The sequence below is a fragment of the Peromyscus maniculatus genome, chromosome 16 (genome assembly GCF_049852395.1).
Source record: "Peromyscus maniculatus bairdii isolate BWxNUB_F1_BW_parent chromosome 16, HU_Pman_BW_mat_3.1, whole genome shotgun sequence".
Lineage (NCBI taxonomy): Eukaryota > Metazoa > Chordata > Mammalia > Rodentia > Cricetidae > Peromyscus > Peromyscus maniculatus.
The window spans coordinates 42334249-42354512 of NC_134867.1; the positions used below are offsets into that span (position 1 = coordinate 42334249).

The 20264-nt window shown below is 44.3% G+C and overlaps 2 long non-coding RNA genes across 5 annotated transcripts; one reads left to right on the top strand and one right to left on the bottom strand.

The window, feature by feature from the left end:
• Window positions 1-2925: 2925 nt before the first annotated feature.
• On the top strand, window positions 2926-10278 carry LOC121823079 (uncharacterized). Of its 2 annotated transcripts, none has more exons than XR_013045076.1 (2): window positions 2926-2982; window positions 9953-10278. It is a non-coding gene; the product is annotated as an uncharacterized LOC121823079 (long non-coding RNA). The 2 variants fall into 2 exon arrangements; XR_013045077.1 differs by having other exon boundaries at window positions 2940-3014.
• Window positions 10279-10312: 34 nt separating this feature from the next.
• On the bottom strand, window positions 10313-18839 carry LOC121823084 (uncharacterized). Of its 3 annotated transcripts, XR_013045075.1 has the most exons (5): window positions 18453-18839; window positions 18158-18249; window positions 17220-17317; window positions 15910-16716; window positions 10313-13853 (listed from the first exon to the last, which is right to left on the bottom strand). It is a non-coding gene; the product is annotated as an uncharacterized LOC121823084 (long non-coding RNA). The 3 variants fall into 3 exon arrangements; XR_013045074.1 differs by lacking the exon at window positions 10313-13853 and having other exon boundaries at window positions 15764-16716; XR_006064391.2 differs by lacking the exons at window positions 10313-13853; window positions 15910-16716 and having other exon boundaries at window positions 16841-17317.
• Window positions 18840-20264: the final 1425 nt, after the last annotated feature.

Genomic DNA, 20264 nt, shown 5'->3' on the forward strand with positions numbered 1-20264 from the left:
CTTGAGAATCCTTTCACCAAGGGAACCCAGTCTCTTCTTAGTTTTTACTGACTAAGTAAGATGAGGTTAGCTGAGACCTGTGACTCAGTTATAGGTATATTGTCCATAGTATTCATTAGTATTTCTCATATTTCAGGGAAGAGGCCTATAGAAGAGCAGGGGTTGCCTCAACCATTTTGGAATTCTGTCTACTACAACACTCAATGGGTGGGTCAGAATAAGACAGATCTCATTCAATGGTTATAAAGTGTTACAAGGATACATAGAAGAACTTTTCTCTATGATGCAAGTGTCTAGCATATAGTTCAATTAATATTTGATATTCTGTAGGGAATCCATATATACTGATAGCACAATAATTCACTGGGCAGCATTACTTTATATAAGCTTTATATATTGAAAAAAAGATCACATTGATCCCCAAATCAGATAGTTTGATAACCTTCTGAGCAGCAGAAATGGATTCCAGGAGGAAATATAGGGTATGCATAGAGTAGATAATGGGTATTTATCCATCTGCTTATTTTGTGCCTTTCTGGGGAGAGAAGCCAGAGAGTTTTGAGATAAAACTCAACAGGAACAAGGAATTAGGCACAAGTTGCTTCTAGTCAGTCCATGTTTTTCTTATTTATAGGGGTTCTTGCAAGAGAACATTTAGATGGGTTATTAACTCCCCAATCAACACATTTCTATGAAAGAGATAATCTACTTTGCTAAATATTGCCCTGCTAACCTGCAAATGAGCAAGATCTATTCAGATGGGAGTTCAATACCCAGTTGGGTTGGAAATAACTTCTAGGGTCTAGCCGTCTATTTAATTATGGCCCCTGAAAGTGCTTCTGTGGATTCACCTGAGAAGAAGAAAAACAAAAGAGTCACTACTTCCTGGTTATGTAACGGCTTCGTTTGAAGCAACTTTGGAACTCTCTGGAGAGTTCTATTTAGAGATGTTCCCATTCCTGTTTCACAAATGGAAACAAGCCGAGGTGTTCTGAAGGAAATTGACTTGCCCAAAGTCTTAGGAAATCAGCTGAAGTACAGGAAAGTTACTGCAATATCCCCCAATAGTCCTTAAATGTCTAACGTGCACACAAGGAAGCTGGGTAGAAAGTTTACATTGCAATTCTGATCGAGATACCCACTGAATATGCTTTATTAGTAATCCTGTCATTGTTCTCAGAATTCCCCAGCGCTAACATTTTAAAATCTCCATTCTACAGAGAAAACCTAAATATTTTATAAAATGACTTAGTCACTGTAGATTCAGAGGAGCTCTGAATAAAGATGTATGTTTGAAGGTTTTAAGCTTAAAGAAATTGTTTTTTTTGCTTGATTGGTAAGTATAAAATTGAATTAGTCTTTCAAAATGATTTTGCGATTCTTTTAATCCTGCGCAGGAAGTGCCATATTATATACTTCCTCTGAAGTTCTCAGGAAGGAATATTTCAGACATAGTTACTTCTTATCTAAAGCCCAGTTCTAAGAACTCCAGAACTCTTGGGCACTGCTCACCACACTCTTACCAGTAAAGGAGAAGTCAGGGGATACCAAATACAACTAAAGGAAGCAAAGGGTAAGCCCAATTGCCTTCCAGCGTGCTATGCTTTAAGCTCCAGAGAAGAAGAAACAAAAGCTGGATCCTGTTAGGAAAGAATGAAGGGAGAGGGCAGGGATGGCCTGGAAATCCAGGCCATAGTCTGGCAACAGGTTTACAGTGCTTGTTCTGATGGTGGCCGTCAGTTCCCACTGGAATATCATTAATGCAGATACTTGGAGACATTTAAGAATGGCGATTCTATTACCCATTGATTTAACAGCAACGTAGTCCCCAAACTGACCACATGTCCTGTGGATGCTAGAGGTGGATGAGATAAGCCCCTAAGTTATGAATTTGCATGAGTTTTGGCAACACATTGCTATCAAAGTACAACAGTTTGGATATTTTCTGACATTAAGTAGGAAAACATAGAAGATTTTGAAATGGTGAGTTTTAAACTAGGAAACAACAGTAAAGTATCTAGAGGGGCAGAATATACCAAAGGAAACCCACAAACCGCAAGCTAAGATGCTGTTACCCTGTGGACTCACCAAGACAAAATACTTCCCCCTCAACAGGGACTGCTTTTAGCTCAGTACTGAATACCCACTGTACTAAAAATGGAGCCGATCTGTTTTCCAAGCTTTTGTTTTTCCTTTCTCGTCTGCTGCGGATCCGTGTGAGAAATGAGAACTCATTCTTTCCCGGATAATTGAGAACCGGAGGTTAGGCTCTTCTGAAGACTAGTTTCCAAACCTGGTGCCTTTGTTGCCTCCTGATGCTAGCACGTAAACATAATGGAAATCTAATCAAGCAAGCATGTCCTGGTTTAGAACTTTAAATGTGTCCATGAGAAAACCAACTGCTAATGTCATCACCTTGGAGGCATTAGAACCAGCTGCCAATAGACCAGCTTTTTATTTTGATTTTTTCCCCCTTCACTAGCCATTGGCTAGCTGCCAGCTTACAGCTTGTGATATAGCCCCCCCTCACGAATATTTATTTTATTTTATGTGTGTATGTGTGTGTGTACCGTATGTATGTGGGAACCCATAAAGATCCGAGAAAACAGTGGATTCCCCTGAAACTGGAGTTACAGACAGTTGTGAGATCAGGTGGGTGTTGGGCATCGACCCTGGGTCCTCTACAAGAGCAGGAAGTGCTCTTGACCTCTTAGCCAGCTCTCCAGCCCCCATGCCAGGTGTATGCTATTGCTGGATGAGGGAGTGCAGCAAACAGCCAGAAAACAGCTGGTCTCTTCAGTCATCCATAACACAGAGAGGGGCTGAGTGAATAAGGTGAGAAACTTGCTTTGTCTTGGCAGTTCCAGGTTCCAGGAATGGTGTCTTGGAATCAACAAACATCTGATATTAAGGTTCTGTGTTCTACATGTTCTAGAACACATTAGACATTGGCTTGCCTTTAGAAACTGGTGAAATTTTCAAGTAAGAGGTATTTAGCATGTTGGGATGTTTACGTAAGTGTATGGTCCATGCTAACTGTACTCCTTGTGTGGGTGAGTGTTTGCCATGATTTACATAGAACTTTTCCTTTTTAACAAGCAGGTCTCTGTTTAACCCTGGTCACCTTACCAAAGGATTTTTCTGGCTATCCTGCTCCGTCACTCCATAATTTGTTCTGTTTTTGTTCGATTGCTCCTGTCTACCTGGTGTTTTTTGTTTGTTTGTTTGTGATCTGTCTTCCACCTCTCATTTAAACGTGAAGTTCGTAGAAGCCGATTCCTTACCGACTCCTCGTGTCTAGTGCGTGTCCAGTCAGTGTTCATCCGTTTCTCAGCAGATGCTTGTGCAACGAAAGAATGAACCATGAACCATGTAGTTTATTGGTCCTCTACCAGAATTGCTTTCTTGGCTTCCTAAGGAAAATTGCTCGCTTAATAACATTCAGTCTCTCAGTCAGAAGTGGTGGCTCCCGCCTGAAATCTTAACAGTTGGGAAGAAAGCTCTAGAAGGCAGATCATGAGTTTGAGGCCAGCTGGGACACCATATATGAATTTGAGGCTAGCCTGGGCTACATAGTGAGACCCTGCCTCAAAAGTAAATACATGCATAAATAATTGTGCCTTTCCTAAACTTTCTTTTTACCAATGACATGGAGCTCACATAAGGCTTTTTCTGTGGCAAGAAAATTTTCTCTGAGGAAAGTAACAGAATTTACTTTTAAGTTAAATAAATGATACAGACAAGAGCTTACCTTTAAAAGTCTCTTGAGTTTATAGGATTTGGCTGAAATCATATAAAATGTATTATCATATCTAAGGCGGGAAAAGATAAGACAAGGTGTTGGTCAGCCATGAAAGCATTGAGAGAGAGAGAGAGAGAGAGAGAGAGAGAGAGAGAGAGAGAGAGAGAGAGAGGCAGAGAGAGACAGAGAGACACAGAAAGAGAGAATTGGATGCAACTGTCTTGTGTCTGCTTCTCTGTCCATGCATCCAAGTCCTCTGAGGTCCTGGAGGAGAAAGCATGGCTGACAATACTTCTGTAGATTGGTCACAGCTAGACATCTCAAGCTGGGGCAATCATTCATTTATTTCCTTAGCTTTTTCTATTCTCATTTCCCGACCACCAAACATTCATTGACTTGTGATCTGGCACATGTCAAGGTGTGTTTTCCATCAGACATGTACTAGTAGTTTGACCTTGAAGCCCTCTAGTCCCAGTGATGGCCATTGCCCTTCACACCTAATAAATTGCCATCAGGTTTATGTATCAACTCCATGAGCTTGGTAAATGTGAGTTGTTCCTGAAAGAGATGTGCTGACAATTCATATATCTGAGCTGGCAAGGTTCCCAGTAGCATGTTGGACCTTGATAAATTCACCAGAATGATGAATGAAGACCTTGCGAGGGGGGCATAAGCGCTGAGCCAAAATTTTTGCTTGAACTTTTGAATTAATGTCCATCTACTATCCATTAAATAGATTGGTTGCTTAACTGCAGGCAATGTTTTGAATCTCTCTATCTTAAAAGGATTGTTGCACTCAAAATCGCCATCCTCATCTGGGTTTCAGTGAGAGCAAGGAGTAATCTGGTCATGGATGTTTGCGACTGAGATCTCAGATTAGTCCTGTAAAACCCTTCTCCATGGACTGCCTTTAACAAAGCAGGCAGGAAGCTTCCCTTTCTTTGCCTGGGATATCCCCCACCCCCACCCCCCACCCCATGCCCCTGGGCTGAGTCTGAGCTCTCTCCACAGTTTAGGCCAAGTTCTCCAACAGGTCTTCTCCTCCGGAGGCTGAGGCCTGGGAGGCCAGGAGTACACATCACCTATGGATCCAGTTGTTCCTGGGGGTTTGGCTGTGTGAAGTAAGGATCAGATCTGGCAAAAGAGATCTGTGACTTGTTCCTTTGGCATCTCCAGTCAGTTGATTTCAGTAGCCTCCTGTCTACATTCAGATTTAGATCAGATCTCATCTGCACTGACATCTTATCTCTCACTCTATATGCATGTATATAAATTATATATTTCTTATGTCACAATAGAGTAACACACACACTTCTTATAAAGGATCTCATATAGCCCAGGTTAGCCTCAAATTTACTCTTTACCTGAATATGTTTTTGAATTCTAGATCCTTTTGTCTTAGCTTCTTAAGTTCTGGAATTATAGGCGTGTACCACCAAGACAGGCTTTAAAAGATGCATTCATTCAACAAATTGTCTTCTAAGAAGCCCAAAGTGGACTGTAGTACAGTTATTAGAGGGCTAGCCTAGCCTATACAAAGTCTTGGATTTGATTCCCAGCACCGAGTAAAAGCACACTGTGGTCCATGCCTGTGATTCAAACACTCATGAGGAGGAGGTCGAAAAATGAGAGGTGTAAGGTCATCCTTGGCTATATAATGAGTTTTGGGTTATCCTGGGCTAAAGGAGAATTTCTCTAAAAATAAAAAATAAAAAAGTCTAACAGCTAGGAAAAGAAGAGAGAGTGTGCCATTGCTATGGTTTTGAACAAGGTTTCTATTTTAGTTTTAAAAACAATTTATTGTTTATTATTGTAGGTGTCGGGGAGGACATGCCGTAGCATGGGTGCTGTGGGATGTTAATGTATGTCCTGTGGGAGCCCTTCTTGGGTTCCTTGTGGCGTTACCCAGCAGGTTTGCATAGAGGATGATTAGGACCATGGGCCTGAGTGCAGGTGTCTGAGATGGTCTGCACTTGGCTGTACTGGGGGATGGTCTGTATGTCAAGTTGCTCTGATTGGTCAATAAATAAAACCTGATTGGTCGTGGCTAGGCAGGAAGTATAGGCGGGACTAACAGAGGAGAAATAAAAGAACAGGAAGGCAGAAGGAGACGCTGCCAGCCACTGCCAGGACAAGTAGCATGTGAAGATGCTGGTAAGCCACGAGCCGCGTGGCAAGGTATAGATTTGTAGAAATGCGTTACTTTAAGATGTAAGAACAGTTAGCAAGAAGCCTGCCACGGCCATACAGTTTGTAAGCAATATAAGTCTCTGTGTTTACTTGGTTGGGTCTGAGCGGCTGTGGGTCTGGCGGGTGACAGAGATTTGTCCTGACTGTGGGCAAGGCAGGAAAACTCTAGCTACACATGGGTGTGGAAGTCAGAGGACAACTTTGTGTAGTGTATTTTCTCCTTTCAGTTTTACTGGGGTTCTGGGTATCGAACTCAAGATGTCAGGCTTACAAGGCCAGCACTTTGCCAGCTGTGATGACTTGCTGGCTCAGTCACCCTGCCATTTCTTGGTACAAGCTTGGGCAACACAGCAGATCTTTTCTCTTGCTTGAAGGCAGCAGAGTAAGCTGTTGAGAATACTGGGTTTGGATTTGGGGAGGTTTGTTTTCAGAGCCCGTCACTTACGATCTGTCTGATTTGAGGTACTTTATTTTTGGTTTTGTCAATCTTAGTTTCTTGTCTACTAAATGGTACTTCAGAATATGCTTGTGAAGATTAATTAAAAGAATTGATGGATTAGCATGGCTCCCGGTCCACAACAAGCTGCTGATAGGCACACTCACAGTTTGGTCTTCTGAGTTGAGTCCTCACCCCAACATCCTTTTCAGTTTTGCCCTGAGGGAGTTGTCTTCACTACTGTTCAGCTCTTGTCCCAGAGGGAGGATGGGGTATATCTTTCTGTACGCTGCGGATATGTGTTGCTCTGATTGGTTGATAAATAAAGCTTGTTTGGAGCTGGGCGGTGGTGGCGCACGCCTTTAATCCCAGCACTCGGGAGACAGAGCCAGGTGAATCTCTGTGAGTTCAAGGCCAGCCTGGGCTACCAAGTGAGTCCCAGGAAAGGCACAAAGCTACACAGAGAAACCCTGTCTCAAAAAACCAAAAAAAAAAAAAAAAAAAAAAAAAAAAAAAAAAAAAAAAAAAAAAAAAAAAACCAAACAAACAAACAAACAAAACAACAACAACAAAAAAAGCTGTTTGGCCTATGGCAAGGCAGCTTAGAGGTAGGCAGAAAATTCAAAGAAAGAGACAGGAAGAAGGTTGGGGGGCCCAAGGAGCAACATGTAATGGGATGCAGGTAAAGCCACGGAACATGTGATGATACGTAGATTAATAGTTATGGGCTAATTTAAGATATAGAGCTAGCTAGCTAAAAGCTTGAGCCATGGCCATGCAATTATAGTTAATATAAGCCTCTATGTGTTTACTTGGGGGATGTGAGTGGGAGAGATTTGTCCCAAATGCCGGCAGGCCAGGATATAGGAAATCTACAAGCTACAGAGGGACTCGCTGAAGCTCATGATTGGAGCAATGGATGCTCTTCTGTCCCATTCACGTTCTTTACTCTTTCCATCCCTGCATCCCCTTTCATGGGCCTTCTCTCTCTTTTTCTGTGTGCACAGAAAGAATTCTTTTGAGACACCATTTTATTTAACAGTAGCCCATGGGTTCAGAGACCAGAGTTTGTATGGACGCAAAGCCAGGGACTAGGAAGTACTGGGCAGGGAATTCTCTAATGATAGAACTTTAAAGTCCGGTAGGGAGTAAAGTTGGGAGCTGGGATGGTCAGAAGTAGACTCCAATAGTCTTCAGGCCATCAACCGGGAGTGAGAATCAGGGAACCCGGGTTACTTGGTGATGGAGATGATGCTGTTGCTTTCCCTGTATAAAAGCACCTGGCACAGGGTTTGGCATCAAGGGCTCCAATGTAGTTGCATAATAATTACTGGAAAGTGAGATCTAGGAACTTCGCTGTTTAAATTGTAATGTGGTAGGGGAGCTGTTGGCTGCCTGAATATTAATTATAGCTTCTCCAAAAGGAGCTTAAAAACGACATGCTTCCACTGCGTATGTAAAAATTAGGCATTAAATGGCATTTATTTGAGCTGCTTATGGTTTATGAGCACATAGCAACACAATACTCATTATACATGTCGTTACATTTATATCAGATTGCCTTTGTTGTAAGTTTTGATTGCAATAGTAAACTCTGCATATGGCTAAGGTATGTTTACGGAATACGGGGCTTAATCCACAAGTAATGGCAGAAGCTTGGCAGAGCTTGGTAGTCAAACCTCAAGAGCTCAGGCTTCATAGAAGACGGCACATGCCCACAGCAGTCACGTCTGAATTAGAAGGAGAAGGAGAAGGAGAAGGGGGAGGAGAGAAGGGGGAGGAGAGAAGGGGGAGGAGAGAAGGGGGAGGAAAGAAGGGGGAGGAGAGAAAAGGGGGAGGAGAGAAAAGGGGGAGGGGGAGGAGAGAAAAGGGGGAGGAGAGAAAAGGGGGAGGAGAGAAAAGGGGGAGGAGAGAGAGGGAGGAGAGAAAAGGGGGAGGAGAGAAAAGGGGGAGGAGAGAAGAGGAGGAGAAGGAGAAGGAGAAGAAGAAGAATCTGAGCATCTCAGTGTGTATCTATAATCCCAGCACTTGAGCATCAGAGGCAGGAGGATTGCTGGGAGTTCCTGGCAAACTTGGGCTACAGAGTGAGGAGACCCTGATTCAAAAACCCAACCCAAACCACCAAAGCACTGCTCAGGAAAGTAAGGCGGAGGGAGGCAAAATGAAGACAATCTATGTAAACCAATGTGGAGCCAGGTCCTGGGGAGGGAAGAACAGGGATTCGGAGAACAGGGCCCACAGACCACGAAGTTCAGCAGCAAGGAGGTCTAGCCAGATGAGAAGAGAAAGCGCTGGTGTTGGGGGAAGGGTGGTGGCGGGGGAGGGCACTGACCATGAAGCTCAACAGCAAGGAGGTACAGCAAGGAAGGAGAGCCCCAAGAGTCTGTTGGGATTGGGGACTTGTCTCACCTACTCAACAGAAGTATAGTTACCTTAAAATCCTACTAAAGAAAGTTGGTTTTTTTCTGGGCTCTCCGTGTCTTGAGTTTGGAGTAACAAAACTTAAGCAGTTCAATCATCAGAAGACTTTAGTTTTTCTCTAGAGAATCAAAAGTAAGACCTATTAAGTAAATTTCCCATCTTGCAGCTCTCACCGACAGCATCTTTGAATATGACTTAAAAATATATTACTTAAAGTTGAGGTGACATGGGTGGGGTGGAACCTTAATCTCACCACCAGATAAATGGATGGAAGGCCATGAACATATAACAGCAGAGATGAGGATTATGTATCTACAAGCCAAAAAACAAAGATGACCAAGCAATTTCCCTGAAGCCAAGTGACAGATAAAATGGACTTTCTCCCAGCCCTCAGAGACACCAACCGTAATATATATATATATATATATATGGTATACTAGTGTACACTTAGTATACCCTAATCTCAAACTCAGGGCCTCCAAAACTCAATGCATATCTGATGTCTATTAATACACAGATCTTATGATGAGTTGCGGCGCGCTTCGCGAATTAATCTAGTAGTCCCCGTTAATCAATAATCAGACGTAAAAAACAAAAACAAAAACAAAATAACAAAACAGCAAAACAGCAGAGGGATGTGCCCTGCATGACACAGCAGTACTGGGAAAGGAGATGTTTACTGAGTTTCAGGAGTGAGATGTGGGAGGGGGAGGGGGGGTCAGGCTGGAAGGAGGTAGCGTTGCTGAGGCCTGGCTGGAGCCGGGTTTTGGAAGCTCAGAATGATTGACACCAATCCTGCTGTATGGTAATCACAGACAAGAGCCAACTGTCTGTGTATTACCCCTGCTCCCTCCTCGGAGTTTTGATGGGAGCTGTATCAGGGAGGCCTTAGCTGACAGGGGAGCAAGCAGGTGGATTGAGAGGCGAGCAGCAGGGTGTGGAAAAACAGCCTGTGATCCGGGCACCATGGGTACCATTCCACCCCCTCCCCAGGCCCTGATGCAGCACACCCTTTGTTCTCCCTTTTCTTTCTCCCTTTGAGGAAATCTGTTTACTACCCAGAAAAACAGGGAAGGGATAGGCCAGTTGCCTGGGGCAGATGGCGCAATGCTAACAGATGACACAGAAACAGAACTTCTCATCTCCTGTTTTCCCTTTTGCAGTTCTCCAGCAAGGCGCGCAGGACGACGACGACGAGGATAAAAGAAACATCATTCAAAGAAACTGAAACACAAGTTAATGAGATAGTTATGGGAACCCTGGGCTGATGTAAGGGAGTTCATGTCTTCATGAAATCCAAGGGAATTAAACTCAAACAATGAATGAGCTTGCAGAAAAGATCAATGAATCATGAAGGGGAAAAAAAAAAATCACTTTTAGTAATTTTTGAAAAAGAAATCCTATATAATATAAAATGTGCCTGAAGCCCTGAGAAAGGCAAATGGTGTGCTCATATGCAATGAAATATAAAAGATAGATTCAAAGAAAACACGGGTTTATGTCATATTGTTATTTTCCTTGAGAATTGTGTTTTATTTTATTTTTGTCTTAACTATACATCAATAAAAAAAAGCCCAGGACAGAGGAAGAGGCACAGAAAAAGGAGGAGGAGGGGGAGAGGAGAGAGGGAAAAGAGAAGAGAGAGGAAGGGATCCATGTTCCAGAGAGAGGGGCTGAAGGGGGGTGGGGCGAGGGAGTGGAGTGGGGGTGGAGGTGGGGTGGGGTGGGGTTCCACAGCCAAGTTGGAGAAGGACTAAGAAGTTTAATAGATTTATGAAAAATCACTAAGTTAACAGAGCCTACACAACTAATTTTGCCTGTAGTTGTAACTTGGACAATCTTGAAATTTTTGAGAAAAACCTATTAAAGAAGCATGATGTGGCCGGGCGGTGTTGGCACACGCCTTTAATCCCAGCACTCGGGAGGCAGAGGCAGGCGGATCTCTGTGAGTTCGAGGCCAGCCTGGTCTACCAAGTGAGTTCCAGGAAAGGTGCAAAACTACACAGAGAAACCCTGTTTCAAAAAAAAAAAAAAAAACAAAAAAAACCCAAACAAACAAAAAAGCACGATGTGTCCCTGGGTGATGTGAATGAGGTGAACATTAAGAGCCTGGCAAGGTTAATTAGGAAGAATGCTCGCTGACCTTGCAGCTTGCTTCCTCCCCAACTTTCTTTACCGCCTGGTCCTTAGTGCTTTCCCCAGAGTGGAATCCACGTCGAGACACAGCACCACCAACATCGGACCATGTGACCACCTCGAGTTCTGCCAGTGTTACCCCAGCATTAAGCATACCCTGGGGGCAGTGGTGCTGGTGCAGGGTGTCAGTACCTGCATTGTATCTTGTATTCCCCAGTCCTCCATCCCTAGCTCCATCCCTTTCTTCTCCACCAGAAACCACCGCTGAGTTCTGCCTTGTTTATCTTCCCCTCATTTCTGCTCTTACTATGGTCATCTACTACATTTGCCTACCCAAGAAGTGGTTACTGGCGCTCTTTCGTCAACTGGATCTCTCTGGGTTCTGTGTTTGGGGTTGATGAGTGGGACCAGGAAACCTCTGAGCCATTGTCCTTCTGGTATGGACTGCCTTTTGTGGGCCCCAGATGCTGCGGATTCCAGTTCTCGTCTCCTCCAGGGCCTGCTGGCTGCTTCTTGAACTATGCCCGTATTACTTCATTCTGCACCAGTTCTCTGAAATACGTGACTGCCCCAGGCTTTAGCGCAACATTCAGATTTTTATCTCTGAAAAGTCTGAATCCAATCACATTTCCGCCTTGCTTTATGTCTTCTATAAGTTCTCATCATGGAGGTAATAGAACAAACCAGCAAACTCTTCCTTATGTCCTGTGAGGGTTCGTCTAACCTGGCACACCATTCTCAACTTAAAAACCATCTCTGGAGACGGTTGGCCCACTTTCCTTTCTCATCCGTCCTAAGTCTGTTCCTGCCTCAGGGTCTTTGTGCTCGCCTGCTTCCTTCCCTCAGACATTCCCATTTCTGGATGTTTTTTCTCAGGAACATTGCAGCTGGGATTTTCATTTTTGGAGAAGGCGTCCTGACTACTGTCTCTAAACAAGCTTCGCCCCCAACCTCACATTAGTCTACTATCACGCTGTTGAACTCTGTGGCACGGGATTGTTACCAAGATGATTACCCTGGGCGTTTACCTGGCACACTTAGTTTTTCTTCTTTCCTTGGCCTCCAGAATGAGAGCAGACCCTCAATCTCCAGCACCCAGGCAGTCCCTAGTATACAGTAAATACTCAGTAATTGTCTAAATGACCGGTTGGGAATTCAGATGTCTCCAGAGGCCAGATGTTGAAAGCTTGGTCGCCTGCCTGTGGCGCTAATGATGGGTGGTGAACTCTTCAGCAGGTGGCGCTGAATGTCACGAAGTGAGGTTGCTGAAGGCAAGATGTGAAAGGGGACTCTGGGCTCCTGGCCTCTTCCTTTTTCTCTTTGCTTCCTGGATGAGGAAGCGAAGGTGAGGCGAGCCTGTTAAATGGTGGTGACCTCTTTGCTCCTTAGGGTTTTAAGTCGGTGCCTTGTCTTCATCATGGGTTAGCAACTCTTACCGCGATGGGGTTTTGTGAATTGAATGGGATTGGAGAGTGGACAGAAACAGCACGCAACACCTCTCACCTGGGATCTGTGTTACACAGCTTTCCGTCCTCATGTCAAACTACTGTAGAAAACCAGTTTTGAAGAATTAAGCTGGGTGGTGGTGGCGGCGGCGGCGGCGGCGGCGGCGGCGGCGGCGGCGGCGGCGGCGGCGGCGGCGGCGGCGCACGCCTTTAATCCCAGCACTCGGAAGGCAGAGTCAGGCAGATCTCTGTGAGTCCAAGGCCAGCCTGGTCTACAGAGCGAGATCCAGGGCTGTTACACAGAGAAACCCTGTCTTGAAGAAAAAAAAAAGTTAACTTCATTCTGGCTCTGATTTCAGAGGTTTCGACTCATGGATGTTTTGTTTTTGAACCTGAAGAGAGAGGCGGGACATTAGGGCACAAACACGCAGCTGAGGAAGATTCTTACCTCACTGTGGACTGGAGAGAGAGAGAGAGAGAGAGAGAGAGAGAGAGAGAGAGAGAGAGAGAGAGAGAGAGAGAGAGAGAGAGAGAGAGAGAGAGAGAGAGAGAGAGAGAGAGAGATGCCCTATGTTTTCTTGCAAAGCATGCCTCCAGAAACCTAATTTCCTCCCACTCAGCTCTACTCCCTAAAGGTTCTTCTACTTCCTCACACACAGGCTGGTGACCAAATTTTCCAAATGTGGCCACTGGAGGACATTTAAATTCAAACAATAGCAGAGTTATTTTGACAGGCCAGTCTCTGAGAAGGGCCATGGGGACACAGGTGACTCCAGCACAGGCCTGTTCACCAAGGGCTCGCTGGTTTTGTCAGAGCAGTAATTAGAGACAGAGCAGATGTCCAGCATGCCGCACACTTTATCTGTCCAGCCGAACTTCTGTGAGCCAGACTGTCTTCACAGTCGGCCACACCTGGGCGCTACGCTGTGTTTTCGGACCTGCTGATCCTCACTGCCCTGTGTTATTGTGACTGAACAGCTAAGATGTACCGATCGTCTCCGAGATTACAAAGCTAACTCAATTCTCCTGGCTGCATGGAGCTATTAGACGAGTATTTCTAGGCATATCACAGAGATGTAATCTCTCTCTGTTTCACTAGGGCATATGACAACCATTTATGCTTTTTTTTTGTGACTATCATAGATGAATGTGAGATTATGCCTTCTTTACATTGATGACTATTTAATTAGATAAACCTAACAACTCTCAATATTTTTTTTAAGATTCAAAAGCACTCTTAAGATTGCAAATAATGAAGACTCATAGTCAGAAGACTGAATCCCCAAATTAACGAGTCTGCATAATCATATTTGATTATGCAGGGATGTCTAATTCATTCATCCCCTTACCAGTCAGTCTCTGTCACATTATCCTGGAGTGTGAGATGCCCTTGGGTTCTAGAATCTTTATCTTCCAGTTAATTCAACATAATCAGGAGGCTCCAGAATGATGTATGTAGCATGATGATATTTTGATGAAAAATCTGTACCAGTGTAGGAGAGAAAGAACAAGAAGACATATACCAATATGCTAATAGTCAGATTGAAATCTTAGGGCTTTTTACTTTTGATTTTCACGTCTACTGCTTTGACTACACCTGGCTTTTGTAAGTAGAAAACAAATGTACATAGCAGTTGTACACTTAAGGGGGAGATGTGGGAGAGCCCTGCAGCTTTCCTTGTTAGGAAAGACTTGAGGGCAGGATTGATTGACAGTTTCAGGGTATCTATCAGCTTCTGAAACACGAGCCACGGTGGCACTAGAACTGGCAGGATCTCCAGAGATACGCCAGGCACAGGCCAATCCCATCGTTTAAGAGGCTTATTATTGAGGGAAGCTCCTGGTAATGCTGGCTTGAATTCTAAGAGTAAATTTCTAGTAGTTATAGCTGTGAAGAGAGCAATGGCCCTTTCATCAGGTTGGAACACATCACATTCCACAGGTGGCTTCAGACTGACAGAGACCACAAGGCGAGGATGCTATATTGGGCAGGAAGTTGGACAAGATGATGCCTGATGTTTCCTTCTGAGCTTAGAAGATGCAATGATCAGACCTACTAATTTACTTATTTTTCACAATAACTAAAATAAGGCAAGCCTAATTTTTCAATATGTATTACTATTACTATTGTTTTGTGTGTGTATGTGTGTGTGTGTGTGTGTGTGTGTGTGTGTGTGTATAAGTGTGCATTTGAATGTGATGTCAGTAGAAGACGGAAATGTTGTGTCTCCTGGAGCTGGAGCAGCAGGCAGTTGTGAGCTACTTGATGTGGGTTCTGGGAATTGAACTCAGGTCCTCTGCAAGACCAGCAGACTCTTGCCCTGTGCCATCTCTCTAGCCAGATGAGCGTTGGTCAAGGAAGAACGCTGATGTTCAGGCAGGCTAGTTCATTTGCAGAGTACCGCAGACCTTGTATACATCTGACCTGGAATTAGAGCCCTGCTACGTCCTTCCTTGTACTGTGATTGTGAATTCAGTCCATTGCTCCACTTTTCCTCCTGCTTATTCCCGCATTTCTCTTCTCTTTTTACTAGTTCAAGAACAGTGGCATCTGCTAATATATTTGGATTTTAATTAGTTCCTGGTATTGATGTCCGAGACTGAAGATATAGATGGTTGATTGCCGGGTAGCAGCACAAATACTTATTATTAAGACTCTTTTTTGACATAACTGAAGAGGCATTAGGTTATAATTTAAAACTTCTAGTGATGGCTGTCTAAAAAGTGCATCTTAAGACAAAGCATAGAAACCTTATTCTGTTTAGCCTCAAACTCAGAGTATGACACTTTCAGCAGGCAAGTGTGTGTGTGTGTGTGTGTGTGTGTGTTAGTGGTGTTATATGTAAAAGGCTCTCAGTGAACAAACACAGAGATTCTTGCATATCTATGTTTATCGTTGCATTTTTCTCAATAGCCAGGAAATTAGACGAGCTTAGATATCCATCAGCAGATGAATGGATGAAGAGAACAAGGCCCGTAGACATAATGGGATTATATGCAGCATAAAGAAAAATGAACTGATATTTGCAAGAAAGTGAATACAACTGGAAATCATGCTAAGCAAAATAAGTGGAGACTCAGGAAGGCAAATACTGAATGTTTTCTTTCATAGGCCCAAATTAAATTTAAAATTGTATATTGTGTGTGTGTGTGTGTGTGTGTGTGTGTAGGGGCGTATATTTATAAATGTCTGTTTATGCAGGTCATGGATGTAGAAAGAGGATCATGAAAGGGGAGGAAGCCATCTCAGTCGCGTAGGAGACAGAGAATACGTATAATAAGGAATCAGAAGGGGAGGGGAGGGGACCAGCTGGAAGGAGGGGAGGGCAGGCAGGGAAACCAGTGGGGGAGCGGAGGAAATGAAAGCAAAGTCTACCGACCCAGGCACGCATCTGAAGATGCCATGCTAAAATTCATTACTTTATACAGTAACCTACAAAGTTAATTAACACAAATACCACGAAGAGAGGCACTAACAGAGCCCACGGAACAGCAGTTCGGAATTAGGAGCCACGTGACTCGTCAGCACTTCCGCCCACCTGGTTTTCTCTGGTTTCCTGTCCGGGCAGTGTGCGCCTCTTTTTCGTGTGGCATCCTCTGCTACGGCCTGGGTTTATCCTGGCGGTGTTTTCCATGGGCACCATTCACTAGGTCCTAGCTCTTCACTGGGAGAGCTTGGGGTTCTTGACTGATGGACCGCGGGAGGAATCAAACCCAGCTCTGGGGGTTTTGCGCTAGCACAGCCCTGCCCCACAGATGCTTCAGGCAACTGTCACGATCTTTGTAGTTGGGGGCTCCCCCACGATTGAACTATGTTGCTGCAGCAACAGAGCTCACGAGGGCCTCTGCTTCGGAGTAGGGCTTAGAGGATAGAAGGGCTCCGGCGAACTGACCCCTTGACAGCCGAACATGGAGGCTTTTATCTGTGAATTTAACACATTTGTCAAATTGACAAGGAGCTGGGTCTGCAGATTCCTGCCCTCCTGAGATTCCAGGCCCTGGAGAAAAAGCCCTGGCGTGGGACTCAGACTCAGGGGTGGGGTAAATCTCTGGTTGTGTGATTTGCTGGGCTCCCGTCTCGTTTCTCCCACCAGGAATTTTATCATCTATGAGATGGGATTGCAGTCGCTATTCACCAGGAGCCTGGAGAAAATTGAGAGCCGTTAACGATGCAGAAACGAATGAGGATGTGCCGGTGACGGTGACGGAGACATGGAGGACCTGCCTCACAAACCTTCATGCCTTGTTTTCACCCTGGTCAAACATTCATGAGCGGTGATGGAGTCAAGAGTTCTCCATTCTGTGTTCTGACGGCCTCAGAAGAATTGTCTTTTAAACTGAGCAGCCTGATATAATAGCCAAACAAAACAAAATGAAACAAAACTGTGGGATTGCACATGAAAATCAGCGCCAATGAAAAGAAGAAAGCGGATTAGCAAACAGTAATCACCACTCACAATAGGGGAACCATATATATATGTATTTTATTGGAGCTGCTCTGCTCTTAACCTGTTATATTTCATCAAAAGAACTCACACTTGGGGGGCCCGAGGGTGAAAATAAAATACATTTTTCAACTTTTTCTCCAGGTCAGTGTCAAAATGGCCATGAAAGCAGTTATTAGCCAAAGCTATGCTTTTTAAGTAAGCAATAAAATAAAACATAAATTGCTCTCATGAAATGAAGCTGCTTATGAGTGGTGCTCAATAGTATGTGTTATTCATTGTACCATGGAGCAAAGGGCAAAGATGTTTGAAAATGCCTGGCTAAATATCATTCCGTTTTTATTTAATAAGCAATACTTGCTTCCTGCATTAAACAAAACACGGTCTATTTCCCCAGAACTCACATCGAGCTCTCAAATTCAGATTTGGCTGGATAATCAATCAGAAGCCATCCTTGTGGGCCAAAGCCAGGAGATGTTTGGTAACGATTCTGTGACATTGGCTATAGAGAAAGCCAAAAGCATTTGGTTAAGGTTGGATTACTCACACAAAGTCCAAAGATAAATTTAGTTGAAAATTGGTCCCAGGTAGCCTTGCAGTCTCAAAGCGCGCTTCTAACTAGGCAAACAGTGTCTCTCAGCATTCCCTCCACTGGAATAAACAGCTGAGTGTTCCCTGGCCACAGGCTGGGTAAACACTAACTAAACTGTCCGCCTGGATGCCAGTCACAGCAACACTCCCTATTTTTTAGCAAAATATTTTTCCGCGCTGGCCATCCAAGAAAGTCCCTGAATCCAATGGGCTTTTAAGACTTCTCTATTTTTCTCACTATTTATAGCATTCAGATGTTGGCAGGTGGGGGGCATTTTCTTCAGAATCCAATCAGGAAGAGGAGTCATGCAGCTTCATCATATGCCATATGGCTCCGAGCATTGAAACAATGCTTCTTCCTTGTGAATGTAAACATTGACCAGGGCTGAGGAGCGAAACAAATCCCTTACAAACATGATACCGTGTCCATATTCATACTGGGCAGAATTCTGCTGGGTGGAACTCTGGGACTGAGTGGAGACAGAAAGCCCGGATTGGTTGCTTGTGGTAATGTTAGCCATTGAGTACTAAAGGACAAAAGTCCAGGATATGAGATCCACCCCTTTTATGGAACGGAGACCGAGGAGGGTTACAGGGAACAGCTTCCGCAGTAAGCACCGTGCCCAATGAATGGCGCACTGTCTACAAGGGCAATCCCCTCTTGTTACTTTAACAACCTTGGGCAAGAGGCGAGGTGGCTATTCCCTCCTTTTGATGGAGAGGGAAGTGGACTTTCAGAGCAGTGACTTACCTGGCTGGTGTTTGCTAGAGCTGGCATGAGCGCGTGATCGCCTGACGGCCGTTTCCTTCCCCAGCTCCAAGGTGTTCGTCCGGTGATTCCGCCTGCAGCACAGGGTGGACATAGGGAAGGTAGCCATTTAAATGGAATAAAGTGAATGAGAGATAAAAAGAGACCCCGTAGAGCCCATCTAGCACTCCAGTTGCTAGGGACGGATGCTTGTAGGCTGATGGGAAGGGAATGGCAGGGTCACTCAAGTATGGAGGAGTTGAGTGGAAAGCCGGAGTTCTGTCGTTAGCCAGCTCACCCCGAGAGCCTTCAGGTTCTTCCCGAGACCATGGGGGAAAGTCTTTTTAAAGTTTTTTTTCGGATGCCTGGACCAGGGTCCACCAAGGAAGCAGAACTCGATGGGGTGGCTGCAGTTTGGTAGAGGAGAAGAAGAAGGGAAATATTAACAGGGAAAGAGCGTCAGCAGGAGTTAGAATGGCAAGGACCAGCGGTTGTGGGACAGGAAGGAGAAGTGATGGAGAGGTCTAGATGCAAAGCAAGATACGTGCAAAGCTTAGCAGTCGTTCATCAGTTCCGTGTGCCTCCTCAGCCTGGGGGGTCTCAAGTCTGTGTCTGGTATCTACTCCTCTATTTTAAAGTTAGTTTTCAGGATGACCGTCTCAGTTCCCTCCCTCCCTCTTTGCTTTCCCCCTTGTTTCTTTATTATCCCCCCCCCCCCCCCCCCCCCCCCGCCCCGCGCTCCTACACTTTCCTTTCTTCTTTGGAGTCTATTTCAGGAGGTGTGTATTTGTTTGTCTAGGGCAGGGTTGTCAAATAGAAGCCCTGCGTGCTGCCCCGCCTCTGTCAGGACAGACAATGCTAATCAATCACTGCTTTCTGGTGAAGAACTCGGGATTGCTTTTAAGGCAGAGAGGGTTGGTTGAGTTGGGTTTGAGTGATGAAAACTATTTGCCAGCACAAATTTAGAACACACATGGATCAAACAGGGCTTTCCATTTTTAAAAGTTAAAGACGTATGACAAAATACACCGCCTTTCCTATTTTCCAAATATCCCTTCCACGGCTTTCATTTTAGTTAAGAGCCTTAAGCAAAAGCTTTAGGAATGTTATTTAAAGTCACAGCCTAGTGAGTTGACAGTTTAGTAAAGTCTTTTTTTTTTTTAAATCTCTGAGCATATAATGTGTGTGTGTGTGTGTGTGTGTGTGTGTGTGTGTGTGTGTATGTGTGTGAATTTGTGTGTGTACGTGTAGACATATACGTGGCACAGCACATCTGTGGAGATCCGAGGACATACATCTTTAGGGGTTGGTCCTTGTTGACATTTTACCTTGTTTGAGAAGGGACTGTCTTCGCTGTCTGCTGTGGCCTGGGCCAGGGTATTTGGCCTGCAAGGTTGTAGGCTTATCCTCTCTCTGCCTTGCATCTTGCTGGGAAGCAGTGAGATTACAGATATAGGCTACTCTGCTGTCTTTACCAGGGTTCTGGAGATTCGAACTTGGGCTCTAACACTTGCACTGCGATGGCTTTTCCCAATAAGCTGCCTCCCTAGCCCAAAATTTGCTGTATTTTTACACAAGGTCTCACTCCGTTGTCTAGACTGGCCTAATAGTTTGTAGGCCAGACTGACCTTAAACTGTGGGCACTTCTGCCTCCGCTTCCTGCCGCTGGAATTTCAGGTGTGATTCATCATATTGATAAAAGAAGATTCTTTTTAGAAGCCCAAATATGCTTATGAAAGTCGTCTTTTTAATATTTTGTCAAACAAATAGACGTCTAGGCATTCTGATGTTTGCTCCACATGAATCTGAATTTCCTTCTTGCTAAGCTTTTGCTTCTCAGTTCTAATGCAAATATACCATATATGTACATACTCATAAAGCCTTTTAGCTCCATTTCTGAGGTCTGATTTGGATCCCAAGTTTTGCTCCTTTTTATTTGAGTGCATTTGTAAAGTTAACTTGATTCTTTTTTGGATGCATTTTCCTCATATTGAAAAGGAAATAATCATTGCTTTCATATTGAACTGAAATGAAAGTTAATGAGATAATTCATGTATAATATTTATCATAGTCTCTTGCTCATGGTGCTGCTCAATAGATGTGCATTTCT